This window comes from Gorilla gorilla, chromosome 1 (assembly GCF_029281585.2).
Source record: "Gorilla gorilla gorilla isolate KB3781 chromosome 1, NHGRI_mGorGor1-v2.1_pri, whole genome shotgun sequence".
Taxonomy (NCBI): domain Eukaryota; kingdom Metazoa; phylum Chordata; class Mammalia; order Primates; family Hominidae; genus Gorilla; species Gorilla gorilla.
Window position 1 is genome coordinate 44,580,092 of NC_073224.2, and position 15,769 is coordinate 44,595,860.

General features: G+C 44.9%; 1 long non-coding RNA gene across 2 annotated transcripts; it reads left to right on the forward strand.

Annotated features, from left to right (window-relative positions):
- The first annotated feature begins 232 nt into the window (after nt 1-232).
- Nucleotides 233-14,007, forward strand: LOC109027579 (uncharacterized). Of its 2 annotated transcripts, none has more exons than XR_010133405.1 (3): nt 233-315; nt 8,960-9,016; nt 13,712-14,007. It is a non-coding gene; the product is annotated as an uncharacterized lncRNA (long non-coding RNA). The 2 variants fall into 2 exon arrangements; XR_002006640.4 differs by lacking the exon at nt 233-315 and adding an exon at nt 4,478-4,711.
- Nucleotides 14,008-15,769: the final 1,762 nt, after the last annotated feature.

Sequence of the window (15,769 nt, forward strand, 5' to 3'; positions counted from 1 at the left end):
GATTAACACCTACTACAAAAGGTCGCTGTGAAAACTAAACAAAATAATATATTAAAAAGCCTTTAGAAGAATGCCTGGTATAGAATAGGTAGTATTATGCCTCTGCTGGGAAGGTTTGTTTTACCTAGAACCACAGGAGTTTAAAGAGTGCTATAGGTCACTGATACCTGCAAGGACAAACTGGTGACTTCGGATACCCTGTTATTATTAGTTTACTCTTTAAGTGTTTTCGTCTCCTCCACCAGCTTGGCGAACTCGTTGAGGACATGGGCTTTGTCTTCTGTTCCATTTTACCCTCCACTGTGCCTTCGCAGGGTAAGCTCCTAATCTGTGATTGATTCTGCTGATTGGTGAGATTGTCTTTTCCTTGTTGAGCCAGCACAGCCAGTTTGAACCAGCGTAGTGGGCAGCTGGCCCGGCAGCCTAGCTCTCCTCCCTCCATGACAGCCTTCCAGAAGTAACTCTCCCTGGAAGGCAGGCAGAGCACAGCAGCCCTCAGCAGCAAGTGGAAGCTTTGTGTTCAACGCAGAGCCAGCCAAACTCTTGGGACTGGAAGTTGTCACCTATTGCAGTTTGCAGGCTTGAAAAAACATCCCCATCGAAGCTAACCCAGAACCTCCTACAGCATGTGCCAGGGCTGACAAAATGTAGAGGTGCAAGTCTGTTTTAGGGACTCCTCCCTTCAGGAAAGCCTGCTTCCTGAGAAGGCCTGAAGGACACGCTGTGGCTTCCCTCTCTGGTGTGTCCTGAGGCTAGAACCCCAGACAAATAAAGGGAATGAAGTCATGAGGTCAGTGAAAGTTGTTGGTCCTTCTCACCGATTCAGTCCCTCCTGAACTTGCCTGCTGGCCTACCTAGGCCACCAAACATGGGCCTTGAATGCCTAATTGCCCAGCAGCTACCAAGACATGGTTTCACATAAGCTGGAGAGAGGCTCAGCTAAACAGGACAACTAGAGAGGAAGGAGATCCTGAGTAGCAGCAGCAAGTTTGGAGCTAAAGGTGTCAGAGCACAGGGATTCAAACTTTTTTTTTTTTTTAACATTCCTCTGTGCCAGGTATTAGACTGGGTGTGTTGCATCATAATATGCATAATAATAATATTAAAAGCTAAAACATAGTACACACCATCTGCCAATTACTATGCCAAGCATTTTACACATATTAACTCTTTTAATCATTATCAAAAACCATTGAAGTAGGTAGTATTATTATCTCTATTTTACAGATAAAAAAACTGAGGCACAGTAATTTGTTTAAGGTCTCATAGCTACTGAATGGCACACCTGGACATGCACATAATTCTACTGTTATAATTTGAAACTGTCCCCTTTGAAACTCATGTTGAAACTCACTCCCCAGTGAAACAGTATCAGGAGGTGGGGCCTTTCAGAGGTGACTGAGTCATGAGGGCTCTGCCCTCATGATTGGATTGACTAGTCCATTCCTGGGTTAATGGATAATAGGTTATCATTGTGTGAGTGGGTTAGTTATCACAAGAGTGTGTCTGTTATAAAAAGCCAGGTTGGTTCTCTCTCATGAGCCCCCTCACCATGTGATGTCCCAAGCTGCCTTGGGACTCTGCAGAGGGTCCCCATAAGAGGAAGGCCCCGACTAGATGGAATCCTTTGTCCCTGGACTTCTCAGCCTCCAGAACCGTAAGAAATAAATTCCTTTTTTCTGCCTCAGCCTCCCAAGTAGCTGGGACTACAGGCTCCTGCCACCACGCCTGGCTAATTTTTTGTATTTTTAGTAGAGATGGGGTTTCACCATGTTAGCCAGGATGGTCTTGATCTCCTGACCTCGTGATCCGCCTACCTCGGCCTCCCAAAGTGCTGGGATTACAGGCGTGAGCCACTGCGCCTGGCCAAATAAATTCCTTTAAAAAAAAAGTACCTAGTCTCAGGGATTTAGTTATTGCAACAGAAAGCAGACTAAGACACCTACTGGAAAGCTTTTCAATTAAAGTCTAATATGATCATCTACACATGTATACATTTAATTCTCATAGTAAGTCTATAAGCTAGGTTAATGTGGTCTCATTTTACAGATGAGAAAACTGATGGTCAGAGAGGTTAAATATGTTCAAGTTCCATAAGTAACAAGTGGTGAATATCATGCCAGTCCTGTGTGGCTCCACCACACCCTGACACAAAAAGAAGACCTTGCAAAAGAACAGGAAAATGCTTAGTGGGCTTAGGAAAGGAGGCCACTGCAAAACCACAAAAATTGGGAATATGCTACCCTGCAGGAGGTAGCACCCAGGCACAGCAAAGGGTGGAGGCTCCGGAACCAATCTGATTACTTGCCCCATTGCAACTTTCCAATCACACCAATTAGCCAGATTGATTTAAATCTGATAGTGGCAGATTTCTAAACGCCTTTTACAAAGGTGAACCTGGCAATGCTTAAAAACTGGCTCTAAATGCAGCCAAATCTCAAATAGAAAAATCTCCAAGCTTTACACTCTCTGCTCACTTTCTAAGCCACCTAATTTTTTTTTTCTTTTCTTCTCTCCTTCCCAGTTAGGATAATTAAGATCTTAGAATCATAGACCTGGAAGTTTAGAGATGATTTAGCGCCCCTCTGCTTGCTTTAAGGCTACTTACTGCAACAGTTACCTCCCTCTGTATGTTTAAACCTTTTCTCCCTGACAGAAGAAGGTTTGCCCTTGTGAATGGGATTGAGTGATCAGCTAGTGGCAGAGCTATTTTAAGGCACCTGCCTGGAATCTCACAATGGAGGGTGATGCAGAAGGCACCTCCTTAAAGATGGCTTTGTCTACCGACCCCCTACTACCACCACCACCCACCCAGGTCCTCATTGCGGAAGGCCAGAGGATCTACTCTGCCTTTTCCAAACCTAAAGGAGCTCTTGGAAGGGTCATCAGGAATACAGAAAGAAATAGGACCTATTAAGGAACTAACATGCAAATAATGACAGTAAGATAAGATTGTGTTAACAGACTTGTAAGGAGTTTTATATGAGCACCCAAACCAAAAACTACCAGTGCCTGCAGGGATCCAGAAACCTCACCAAGGAGGATGCCCAGGGAAGGAACTGAGGCCTAGGGAAGCTGCAGGCCTGGGAGGTTACATGGTTTCTTCACTGAAGGCAGGCAGCGCTGGTTTTGCAACCTGACTTTCCCCTTGCTAGCGTGGGACTACAACCAGTGACACACCCTGGCATTCCCAGCCTTTATTTTCATTGTGCAGCTGTCTGATTGGGTGGGTCCCTACACTAAAATGGAAAAGATAACGACTACAAAATTGAATTACACTGTAGACAGATTCTTTATTACCACCATCAAGCACTCACTGATTACCCAGCTCCTTTTAGATTGAGTGAGTTTGACCAATGGAGTGGAGGCATATACTAAGCTCAGCATCTCTGGGTCCCTCCCCACTGTAGCTAAGTTCCCAGCCATGGTACTGTTGAGGCCGTAAGTTCCCAGGGTGAAGATCTGACTATGACACCAACAGGCAAATCAGGACAACAATCATCTTAGTCCCACACCAGTTGTTTCTCAACAGAAGCTAACAACTTACATTGATTAAATGTCGGCTAAGCATCAGGCACTCTGATGAGTGCTATATATACATTGTATATATACAATGAATCAGGTACATTATTATGTCTATTTCTTTTTTTTCGTTCTTTCTTTTTTTTTTTTTTTTTGAGACAGAGTTTTGCTCTTGTTGCCCAAGCTGGAGTACAATGGCTCAATCTCGGCTCACTGCAACCTCTGCCTCCCGGGTTCAAGCGAGTCTCCTGCCTCAGCCTCCCAAGTAGCTGGGATTAACAGGTGCGTGCCACCACATCTGGCTAATTTTTGTATTTTTCGTAGAGACAGGGTTTCACCATGTTGGCCAGGCTAGTCTCGAACTCCTGAGCTCAGGTGATCCACCTGCCTTGGCCTCCCAAAGTGCTGAGATTACAGGCGTGAGCCACCGCTCCTGGCCTATTATGCCTATTTCACAAATGAGGAAATTTTAAGAGATTAGGTCACTTGCCCAAGGTTCCCCCACTGAACCATGAACTCCAGGAGACTAAGGACTGCTTTATTTCTGACGCCTCCCTCACACCCAGAATGGTGCTAGACACAGGGAAGATGTTCAATTAAAAAAAATTCCTAAATGGATGAATGAACAAGTACTAAATGCTGAAGCAAAGACGAATGTGTTCTCCAGAAAGAGAATGAGAAATATAAATGGCCAAGCAGAGAGGAAGATATTCCGTAGGCTAACTAGAAGAGCTGTAATAATCTACAGCTCTTTTAACCTTCCCTTTCTCCGTGTAGGTTTCCCATTGAGTGTTTTCAATGGGAAATGTCTAACTGCTCTGTGGGTGTACACCACGGCCAGTTGCTAATTTTGGAACACTTGTGAATCCTGGGCCCAGAGTCATGACCAATACTGGTGAGTCATACTCCCCATACAGAGCTCCCTACACACTGGCTGTCAGAAAAAAAAAAAAAAAAAAGCAAAACAGAAGTTGCCATCTCATCCTCTGCTCTAGTTGTCTCATTTTACCTTCTGAAATGATGGAGGAAGTTCTGCTGAGGATGGGGTCAGGATAACAGCAGACTTCTGAATAACTCTGCACCCCCAGAAACCTGCAAAGGACACAGGCCCTCTTGGTGGTCTCCTCCTGGATGCCTTGCTTTCTCCTGGAAGAGTCCTCCCTTCCACCCCGGATATCACTGTGAACCTGTAAGTGGCAGTACCTTCTTTCTAGTAGGCAATGTCTACTGTGCCATCCTAGGCAGGTATAATACATAAAATAACCTGTCACCAGGGACCATTAGTCTCTTTAACAAAGGACAAATTTCATTCCATACTGGAGAGAAAGTTTTTAAAATACAAGTGTCCTGGAGAGAGGAAACATGTTGACTTAAAGTCACACAAACGTGAAAAGACCTGACAGCAGTCCTTTCTGGGGCAGAAAGAAAGCAGAGAGCTCAGGGGGATAGAACCCTCGAACACGGACTATTGGGTACTTCAGATCCAACCTGTGGACTCTCATTCAGGTTGGGGGTTATTAATTTTTTTTTTTTTTTTGAGACGGAGTCTGGCTCCGTGATCTCAGCTCACTGCAAGCTCCGCCTCCCGGGTTCATGCCATTCTCCTGCCTCAGCCTCCCGAGTAGCTGGGACTACAGGCACCCGTCAACATGCCTGTCTAATTTTTTTGTATTTTTTAGTACAGATGGGGTTTCACTGTGTTAGCCAGGATGGTCTTGATCTCCTGACCTCGTGATCTGCCCGCCTCGGTCTCCCAAAGTGCTGCGATTACAGGCATGAGCCACTGTGCCCAGGCCAGTTGGGGGTTATGCAGGTTCCTTTGCTTGGCCATGGTAGATGGCTAAGTCTTTGCTTCCAAGTTCTTTTGACCATGAGACATGTAGAGCCAGGGAGGAAAGAGAAAACTGAAACCAAGTCACTGTTACCTGTGAATAACATCTTGATTGAGTTCTGAGAAGAGGAGTGATGACACTAAAGGTTAAGTGGAGGTTTTCACTCCTCTTCAGATTTTGACTTTTATAACTCTGCCATCCCTTTACTGTAGAGAACTGAGAAAGAATAGTATATGGGCATGTGAGGAGATTCCAGCTGCATAAGCAGATCATGAATGTTCCCAGTGCCAAGTCCTCAGCCAAGAGTGCCCCAGGAGTTTCATTCCTACAGACCGACCTGGGTAATGCAGGCATAAGAACAGAGAGAGAAGTGGTGCTTTTAAAAATAGATCTGACTTAGTAGTCTTTAAATAACTAAGGATTATGATATGGGAGAGGGCTACTTTGCATCTCCATCTCTGCTGAGAGAAGAACTTGAAAAAATGGGCATGAAACTAAAGGGATTTGTGCTTGCTAAGTAAGAGCTTCTAAAAGATAAGAAAGCTGTTGATGAAGAGAATTTGCTTCTCTGTATCAGGATGGACATTTAGTTGACTGTGATGGTCACTGAAATGTAGCCTACCTTGACGTAGAGTAAATTCTTGCTCTTCAAAGTGTGGTCCCCAGATCAGCAGCAGCAGCATCACCTGGGAGCTTGTTAAAGATGCTGAGGCCCCACCCTGACCTCCTGAATAAGAATCTCCTCTCAGCCGGGCGTGGTGGCTCACACCTGTAATCCCAGCACTTTTGGAGGCCGAGGCGGGCAGATCATGAGGTCAGAAGATCGAGACCATCCTGGCTAACATGGTGAAACCCCATCTCTACTAAAAAATACAAAAAAAAAAATAGCTGGGCGTGGTGGCAGGTGCCTGTAGTCCCAGCTACTCAGGAGGCTGAGGCAGGAGAATGGTGTGAACCCAGGAGGTGGAGCTTGCAGTGAGCCAAGATCATGCCACTGCACTCCAGCCTGGGTGACAGAGCGAGACTCCATCTCAAAAAAAAAAAAAAATCTCCTCCCTAACAAAGTTCCCAGGTAAAATGCTTGAACCTTATGGACTGAGAAGCGCTGGGCTAAATGACCTTTGCAGATTCCTCCTGTGATGGTTAATATTGAGTGCCAACTTGATTGGATTGAAGGATGCAAAGTACTGTTCCTGGGTGTGTCTGTGAGGGTGTTGCCAAAGGAGATTAACATTTGAGTCAGTGGACTGGGAAAGGCAGACCCACCCTCAATCTGGGTTGGCACAGTCTAATCAGCTGCCAGTGCGGCCAGAATAAAAACAGGCAGAAGAACGTGAAAAGACTAGACTGGTTTAGCCTCCCAGCCTACATCTTCCTCCCATGCTGGTTGCTTCCTGCCCTCAAATATCAGACTCCAAGTTATTCAGCTTGGGGACTCGGACTGGCTCCTTGCTCCTCAGCTTGCAGCCAGCCTATTATGGGACCTCATCTTGTGATCGTGTGAGTCAATCCTCTTAATAAACTCCCCTTTATATATAAATCCATCCTATTAGTTCTGCCCCTCTAGAGAACCCTGACTAATACACTTCCTACTTGAGGATTTCATGAGCTGCCACTAGTTGAGAAGTGGTGCAGCCCCTCTGGGGAGGGAGGCCTGGCTGCTAAGGAAGTGGGAGGCACACTGGTATTCTCCTCCCAAGCCACAGCTCTCCACATGCCTTCTGTACAGGGGAGAAAGTACACCTTTCTCCTCAACCTCAAGGGTACCGTAGCTTTAGGTCCTCTGAACACACGAGACCTCCTGTAGCAAATACCTGGGAGCCCAGACAGCTTGTAGAGATTATCTGTGCCTCCCTCAGAACCATGGAGAACTCCCAGAGCAAGGAGGGAGGCAGGCAGTCCAGTGGTCTCTGCAGGTCCTAGCTCTCCTCTCACTTGTAAAAGCTATCTGCATGCCTCCCTGGGGGCCACAGGTGACAGGAAGTGCCCAATTTCTGATCTGTTGAAGAATCATAAACCAACTAATATATTTTTTTCAGAAGGTTTTTAAAAACTCATTTTTGCATAAATTATTCATAAATACCAATGAGAAAAAGAACACCCAAAACTGATATAGAGAGTGAGGGGTCTCAAGACACGGTCAACAACCCTTTTGCCTAAGAGGATCTAGTTCACAGACACACGCACACAGAGTGTGTTCACCCAGCTGCTGCTATTAACTACTGCCTTAGTCAACTCGGGCTGCTGTAACACAATACCATAGACTGGGTGGCTCAAACAACAGATGTCAATTTTCTCACAGTTCTGGAGGTGTCTTACAGTCCAAGATCAAAGTACCAGCAGATGTGATTCTTGGTGAGGGCTCTCTTCGTGGCTTGCAGATGGCTGCCTTCTTGCTATGTCCTCGCATGGACTTTCCTTGGTGTGTACCCATGGAGAGAGAGCAAGAAAGAAAGCTCTAGTCTGTCTGTCTTCCTGTTCTTATAAGGGCACTAATCCAATCATGGGCCTCTGCCCTCAGGACCTCATCTATTAATAGTACCACCAGGTTGGGGATTAGGACTTGAACTTATGAACTTTGGAGGGACACAAACATTCATTCCATAACAACTACCAAAGTAGTAGACTTCAGAGCGATTGTTTTCTAATCCATATTTTTCCCCTCAAATCATATGTTCTTGGCTAATACTAATATTGAGTGCCCTAAGACTACATGTTAGAGAAATAGAAAATTTTAGATTATCCATCTTCATAACAACTAGTAGTGCTGTAGAAATGCAGTTCATCAGGCTCTAGGGTCTCTCTATTCTACCATTTCAGGTGGGCTGTGGTCCTATGGTCAAGTCAAAGAGAAGCTGCACTGAATATTTATTCACAGTAAGGACAGCAGTTGAGATCAGAGGCTCTAGAGTTAGAATGACCTGGGTTCAAATGTGATTCTATGACTTCCTACCTGTGACCTTTCCAAACTTTGATTTCCCCATCTATAAAATGGAGGGAATGACAGTACCTTATATCATTATATATTATTATGTAGTTATGAGGGTTAAGTAATACATGAAAAGCCCTGCCACAGGGTAGAGACTAGATACACAGTGGCTATTACTATTGTTGCAGTTGGTATCATCAGATGTGATACTTATGTTTTCCTAGCTCATATGTGCTCTTTCTACTATCATGCCGAGATCTCCAAGGAGCAGGGATTAAGCTTCCCTCAACAGAATTCCTCTTGTCTTCTTGAGGTTACAAAAGGTCTCCTGCTTCAAGTAACTCAGGGAGCTGCCAATGTAAGGCTCTGCCCTTGTGGGGCATAAGAACTGTTGTGGCCACTTGCCTGTCTACTGGCGCAAAAACTCCTCCAGAGTCCTGGGCATCCAGTAAAACTTGCAGCACAAGTTAGGCCTTTTTTTTTTTTTTAGAGAAGCCAAGAGTCCTCCTCCACCTCCCCAAGCCTCATTGCCCCATTCTATTGAGCAGTGATCTTCATTCACACCTTGACTACCCACTGCCCATTTCCCCTTACATGACTCTTCACCCCTGAGTACATATATGTCATGTACTGGCCTTCAAGAGTGATCTTTCATTTCAGCTTTCATTCCTTTCAGGATTCCCCAGGATCAACCATCTGAGCAGATACCTTGGAATGTCCCCAGATTTCAGAGGTAAGTCACTAGTACTGTGCCACAGTAGTAGACATCATTTCTGCCCTGCCCCTGTGGTCCTAACCATATGCAATGACATCAAAATCTGGTGTCATATCTCATGGAAGACCCATACCCCCAAAGCCCTTCATCCCATTCCCTTTATCCAGTGCTCATAAACCATGTGAATGACCTGGCCTGCCAGGTAAAGGCCTTGAGCCCTGCTCCTTTTTCAGCCACTCACAATCAATCTGCCATCATCTCTTCCAGGAAGCTTCCTGCCTTCTCTCCCAAGCCAAGCTGGATTAGGGACCCCTACATTGAGCTCACCCTGTACTTATCTCTATCGTTAACCACTGTACTGGAATGATCTGTGCCTCCATCTGCCTCCCACGCTAAACTGAGTTCCAGGAGGGCTGGGGCCATGTGTTATTCATCTCTGCATCTCCAGCATTTAGACTGTGACTAATATATAGTAAGCAGGCGGTACATGTTGAAAGAAATAAATAAAGGTGGGGAGAGGAAGGGAGGAGGGAAAAGAAAGAAAGCAAGGAAGAAAAAAAGAAGAGGCCGGGAGCAGTGGCTCACGCCTGTAATCCAGCACTTTGGGAGGCCGAGATGGGTGGATCACAAGGTCAGGAGATCGAGACCATCCTGGCTAAGGCAGTGAAACCCCATCTCTACTAAAAATACAAAAAAATAGCTGGGCATGGTGGCGGGCACCTGTAGTTCCAGCCAGTTGGGAGGCTGAGGCAGGAGAATGCCGTGAACCTGGGAGGCAGAGCTTGCAGTGAGCTGAGATCGCACCACTGCACTCCAGCCTGGGCGGCAGAGAGAGACTCCGTTTCAAAAAAAAAAAAAAAAAAGAAGAAGAAGAAAGGGAAAAGGAGGAAGGTAAGGAAAGAATGAAAGTCATAAGAAGAAGGAAATAATGAGAATAGGCTGGATCGAATTCTGTAGAATAATTCCCAATGGCCCTGAACAGTGAAGCTAAAGCCCATCCTCCTCTATATTTAATCTTCCAACATCTTCTTCTCTGTTACTAGTATAAAAACAGAATAAGTTTATATGGGCCCATTAAAATCATTGGCTAAGTAATCATGATGATTCCTGGAGCCCTAGGTCATCAGAAACCCCTATAAAGTCCCCTCTAATGACAGCAGGACATAAAACCATCACCAAACACAAACACTGAACCCTTTCCTGGTCACAAATACACGCTCCACTCAGCGGCCAAGGTCAGTCACTTCTTGTGTACATGAACCCTCCCCAGTCCACCCCTGCTGACAAACATTTCCACACACATCCAAGGAGAATGAGAGAGGGACCAAAAAGCTCTTAGGAATTCAGTGGCATAATCACCTTACAGGTATCACCACAAATGGAGAGGGGCAGGAACCCAGAAAGGCAAAAGGCGAAACAAAACAGCTAGATAATCAAGAAAGTATCCACATGTGTACACACACACACCTACTCAACAGTTTAACTTCCCTAATAATGTTTTGCTCCGATTAATAATTAAATGGCCTGTGTACTTTGAATAGACGCCAACTACTTCTCAGCAAGGAGAAGTGGTACAGAAGCATATCAATGAGGTCAGCCTGGAATGAAAATGAGCCAGCCCACCATGAAGATAATCAAGAGCTTCTTGCATTCATTCCCTGTATCTGCTCAAAATTTTTAACTCAAATTTGCTTAACTCAAAATTTTGTTTAAGTCAAAATTTTAGGGATTAGAGATGAGGTGTGGAGAAAGTTCACTTTAACAACTTTGTTCTATTCCAGCCAATTCAGTCATTGTTCTCTCCACACAGAATAGAAGCAATAGTTTGATCCTGAAGCCTGAGCTAAACTCTGTTGGTTGTGTTTGGAGGACAGCTCCCCTTGGCTTTGGGGGGCTAACCCCCATGTGTCCTCTCTCTCCCTTCAGCAGATGCTCCCTTATGGATACCACGCCATCCCTCTGAACACAGTATATATTCCTCATGATTCATTGTGGTCAGGAATTTAATTACTGACCACAAATTTTGTAGGAATTATCTTCCAGGGAATTGGGAAAATGAGTGTGATTGTAGGAAAAGATAATCTATTATAGATTATTTTTAAAATAATATCAAATGTTAATCTTGTATATGGGAAGAGAGGGAAAGACTAAGTTAAAGATAGCAGAAGGTCTGAGGGATCCCAACTAGTGCTCAGGTAAGGAGGATGGGAAAGAGGGAAAGGAGAATGCGAAGGAAGAAGGCATATTTGGACAAAAGGCACATGCCACATGGAATCGTCTTCCCCCAATCAAAGGAGTGTGGGTGCTTCCCAGGAGGGCACAGTGTCACTCTCCAGGTGCCCACCTGGCATGGAAGCAGGGGCCTGCCCGTGCCTGCCTCTTTCCCACTCTCCTTTTTCTTCCTTCTTCCTCCCTGCCTCCTTTCCTTCCATCCACTTTTACTGACCACCTGTATGTTAGGTGCTGTGGAGGTGGTGGGAATATAAAAACAACAGAAGAGTCTCTAATGTCCAGTCATTAAGCAGTAGCTAGTAACCAACAAGTTCAGCAAAGCAAGCTATGCAACCATATCACAGGGCTTGTGCTAATAAATGTGGCAGGGCCCAGTGTGCCTCAGTGGAGGCAGCAGCCATTTCCACCTGGCAGCCAATAGTTGATTTCAGCAACAATATTGTTCTCAAAATTTCCCCACACCTACCGCTCTAGAATAAAAGAAAATAGAGACATGACAACCAAATGCAATGTAAGAATTTTGATTGGATCTTGTTTGAAAAAAAACATCCAAAGTCTGTCGACTTTGGAGACTCAGAAGGGGGCGGATGAGAGAGGGGTATGGTATAAAAAACTACATATTGGGTACAATGTACACTAATTGGGTGATGGGTGCATGAAAATGTCAGACATCACCACTCTGCGGTTCATCCACGTAACCAAAAACCATTTGTACCCCAAAAGCTACTGAAATGTTTTAAAACACACACACACACAAACATCTGTTAGAAGACATATTGGGAAACATTTTGGAAAATTTTATATGGTTTGGGAATTGGGAACCAGGGGATATTAGGTAATTATCATTAATTTTCTTAAGTGTAATAAAGGTTACTGTGAGTATGTCAGAGGATGTCCTTATTTTCAAGAGATGTGTGTTGAAGTATTTAGGGATGATGTCTGTATCTTACATTGAAATAGTTTAGGAAAAAACATATATTTGGTAAAATGTATACAACTGTAGAATCTAGAAGAGGGATTTCAGTGTCAACTGTACTATTATTTCACCTTTTCTACGCATTTGAGATTTTTTATAATAAAAAATTTGAATAAAAAATTATCTCCACTTGCTAGCTGTAGGCCTTTAGTAGAATAGAGCCTTCTGTGTGTCAGTTAGCTAATAAATAGTCATAACTAACATTTGTCATGTGACAGGCAATGCTGAGAGCTGGCATGCAATAATTTCAGTATGAGCTTTCCTTTACAGAGAGGAAAACCGAGGCTTGGCAAGGTTAAGTTCTTATCCCAAGGCACGCAGATAGTAACTGTCAGGGCCAGATCCCAGCCTGGCTTTGATCTGGTTCTAAACTACCCACTCTTAACTGCCAACTTCTACTGACAGCCTTCTAGAAAAAACCCTGACATTCAATGTCTGGGTGAAGTAACAGTAACAGGAATCATTGCCATGAAGGGCAGTCTGTCAACTTGTGCGTGCAAACAACCATTCTAAGAGCCTTTCTTGCTCTGATAGGGAGAAAAAACCCTTCGGGGGCTACCAGAGGAGAAGAGGCCATCAGTGAGTGAGGAAAGGGCATGGAGAGAGGAAGTGGGGAAGGGAAACGGCCTCACCTTATGGACCTGCAGTTCTGTGGGACGAATTAAAGCTGTAAAGCAGGTATTTTTGACTGGAGCAGCAGACAAATGTTTCTGTTTAGTAGAAAAGTTACTGCAGTCAATGCTGTTCCACATCACTAATGAAGGCTGAAAAAAACCACAGCTGAAAGGTATAATGGTGCTTTCTTCTAGAGGGTTGCTTAAGCAAGGTCTCATTGTGCCTGAAGTCTGTATTATTTACTGGCCATTCAGGATGTGCAATGCGATTTAAGAGAGCGGTGCTGGGCTGCATGGAGCCAGCTATACCCTCTTACTCAGTCCCCTGTACTACAGGGCCAGAGAGAGTGGAGGGCAGGGTGTGCCCAGCCAATTGGCCTCTATAGGAATTTCAACCATGACCTTGACCTTATTTGCTCTCTGCTCCAGTCTCCTGACTAACCAACCATTGCACGGCAGAGCCTGAGTTCCACAGCCAGCCTGGTGGGGCCACCATGTAATAGTCCAGGGTCAAGCTGTATTTTGCTTTTGGTGTATAAAATGCAAGAACTGGAGAAATCATGTAAAAAGTCAGGAGGAGGTAAACATTTCAAGCACCAGCCTCCCCGGAATTCGGCATTAGAACAAAAGCCACTTCCTTCAGTGCCCTTTTCTTACAGAGCAGCTTTTCCTGTGAGGAGAGAGTTACGTCATTAACACCTTGGTTAGTGGGGTGTTCTGAGTTGTCGGGATTAACCATCTAGGCAGTGGGGTGAAGGGTCCCGTTATGCAGAATGTGGGGACTGCCCCTGAGATGTTTTTGTTTTTAAAACAAACACAATTGTGCCAGCTGATCTCAGTACACATTTCTAGAAAAATCACAGCCTATGACATCACAGACCTTCCTTTCAGCCTCGGACCAGCAGCAACACACTCTGAAGTAGGTCTCAGAAGACAAAAAGCTGAAATCAACTCATGCTTCCTGCTACACAGAATCCACTGGGAGGAAAAGGAAACTTTACCGAAACTTCAGAAAGCTACAGAAATGACACCCATTTTCACAATCCCAGAAGGAAAGCTGCATCTGAGGGGAATAAAAACAGAGCAATGGAAGAGTATTTGTTAAAATAAATGGCTTTGACAGGGCATTTTCTCTAAAGGTCTCCTTTGCCTCAAATAGTACTCCTGCCTTCAGTCCATCTTGCATGCCACACAGCTGTGGGCATCCTGGCAGCTGCTGCCATGTCCTTGCCTAAAAGCCTCAGTGCCCCCACCCCCAACCAACCCACCCACCCACCCCACAACTGGTCTCCCTTTCTCTGGCTTCTTGGAGCAATAAGACCCCCTTCTCCCAGTGGGGGATCTTTCTGAAAGGTAAACATGAACCCACTCCTCTCCTGCTCAAAAATAGTGGCCGGCTCTCGATCTCCCCAAAGATAGAAATGCACACTTTGGCCGGATGTGGAGGTTCATGCCTGTAATCTTAGCACTGTGGGAGGCCAAGGCGGGTGGATCACCTGAAGTCAGGAGTTGAAGACCAGCCTGGCCAACATGGTGAAACCCTGTGCTTACTAAAAGTACAAAAATTAGCCAGGCATGGTGGCACACACTTGTAATCCCAGCTACTTGGGAGGCTGAGGCAGGAGAATTGCTTGGACCTGGGTGGCGGAGGTTGCAGTGAGCTGAGATCGTGCCGTTGCACTTCAGCCTGGGTGACAGAGAAAGACTCTGTCTCAAAAAAAAAAAAAAAGAAACAAAGAAAAATAAAAAGAAATGCACACTTTATTTGGCACCCGGGCCCTAATGACCTTTCTCCTGCCCAGTTTTCCCAGACTGTCTGCTACCACACGGTGTGTGCAGCCTTTCTCCCAATCACACGGACTCCTCTGAATGCATGCCTGTCTTTCTTGTGTGGCATCTACCTGTGCCTTTGAACTCACTGTCCGCTTGTCTAAAATGCTCTTCCTCCAAATCTACAGAGAAAACATAACCCAAATGCCACCTCCTCAGTGAAGCCCCTCCAGAAGTTTCTTTCTTTCTCTCTCTCTCTCTGTCTCTCTCTCTCTCTCTGTGTCTCTCTCTCTCCACACACACCCTGCTCACCTCCCCAGCCACACAGGTATCACTCCTCTTTTCAGGGCTCTGCTCTGTTCTCTGTTCACAGATCTGCCACCCACACTAGTCTGTGAGCACTCTCTTGGGGACAGAGCCCATGAAGTGCTCATCTTTGTGTTCCCAGTTCTTAGCCCAGTGCCTGGCACCCAATAGGTGCTTCATAATCTAAGTCCCCCAACCAGCAAGGCCAAATTCTGCTTTTTCCAAGTCATCCTCAACACTCCATAGGAAAGAGTTCTGCTACCACAGAACAATGTATTCTATATTGCCTATAAATTATTACATTTCTCTCTTCCTGGAGATATATACAGATACATACACACACACACACACACACACACACACACACACATATATGTATATATGGATATATAGGCACCCGGCCTATACAACCTAAATCTTACAGAAACTCTTGGCTTCTGTATGAGGGACAAATGGAGTCAGTCTTTAGGCTAACATTTTTTCTATAAACTAAGATTTTAAAACAATTGATGTTGATATCTTAAAGGGTCAGTCAACAAATTAATTAATCAACATTATCTCCTAAACAACAGCCAAGGGCTAATGGAAGGGTGGGAGAGAATAAAAAAAGTGACTTCCCTAAAGCATATTATAGTTTAGTAGGACAAAATTTTAAAAATTCGATAATTTAAAAAATTTTTTAGAGACAGTGTTTTGTTCTGTCACCCAGGCTGGAGTGCAGTGGCACGATCACAGTTCACTACAGCCTCAAGCTCCTGGGCTCACACGATCCTCCCACCTTAGCCTCCCAGTATCTGAGACTACAGGTGCACTGCACTGCACCCAGCTAATTTTTAAGAATTTTTTTGTAAAGGCAGGTGTCGCTATGCTACC